Below are 821 nucleotides of genomic sequence, written 5' to 3' on the forward strand. Positions count from 1 at the left end.
AGTTTACACTGATTTAAAGTGACACTGGAGACTTACTAAAAAAGAGAGAGGACAACAAAAATTAGTAGCTAACAGCTAATCAAATTAAAAAAACACACATAGTGATATGCTCTAGGGTCTATGATACAATCTAAATGCCTGGAACAAAACTTTGTATCAGTACAGCATTTATTGAATTTTGCCTTTGGAGGATGACCTGCATCCTACATTAACTCTTCCTGTGCTTTAGCCACTATTCAGGATTATTAACTACACAATCAATCTGTTCTCAATAACACAGAGCTCTTTTTCTACACACTCACATAGAAAGATGAATTGTTACTGTTAGCAGTAGTGCTAAGAAATTTGTCTGTGTAGCATTTATTATATGCCTTTGTTCTCTCTAAAATAAAACTTATTTTGCTTATGACTGACACAAAATCCTAGTTTGTGAGGTCAAGATAAACCTCTGTTTTGCTTTGACAGGGCTCTGAGCACCTCAGTCTTCCCTTTTTCAAAAAAAACCCACAAAAACCCCAAACAAGCCCCATTTCTCTTTCCCAAAAAGAGTTACTCAACTTTTCCCAAGTCTAGTTAAATAAGACTGCTTTTGAAAAACTTTCATCTTTGCGATAACATGTGTTTAGTATCAGCACTAAGGGAGGGAGTCCGGAGTTTGTGCGTCAGAGCACCTGCGCAATACCACGGCCTTTAACGTTCTATCTTTTTGCCGTTTTAAAGGATGGCGACGTGAGTAAAAAGTAGAAATTAAAATCCGAACACTTTCCCAGCGCCCGCGGAGAAGGGAACCGGCAGTCGGGGCCCCCCGTGGCGGCAGCGCC

Source organism: Merops nubicus, unplaced genomic scaffold (assembly GCF_000691845.1).
Source record: "Merops nubicus isolate BGI_N331 unplaced genomic scaffold, ASM69184v1 scaffold23522, whole genome shotgun sequence".
NCBI lineage: Eukaryota > Metazoa > Chordata > Aves > Coraciiformes > Meropidae > Merops > Merops nubicus.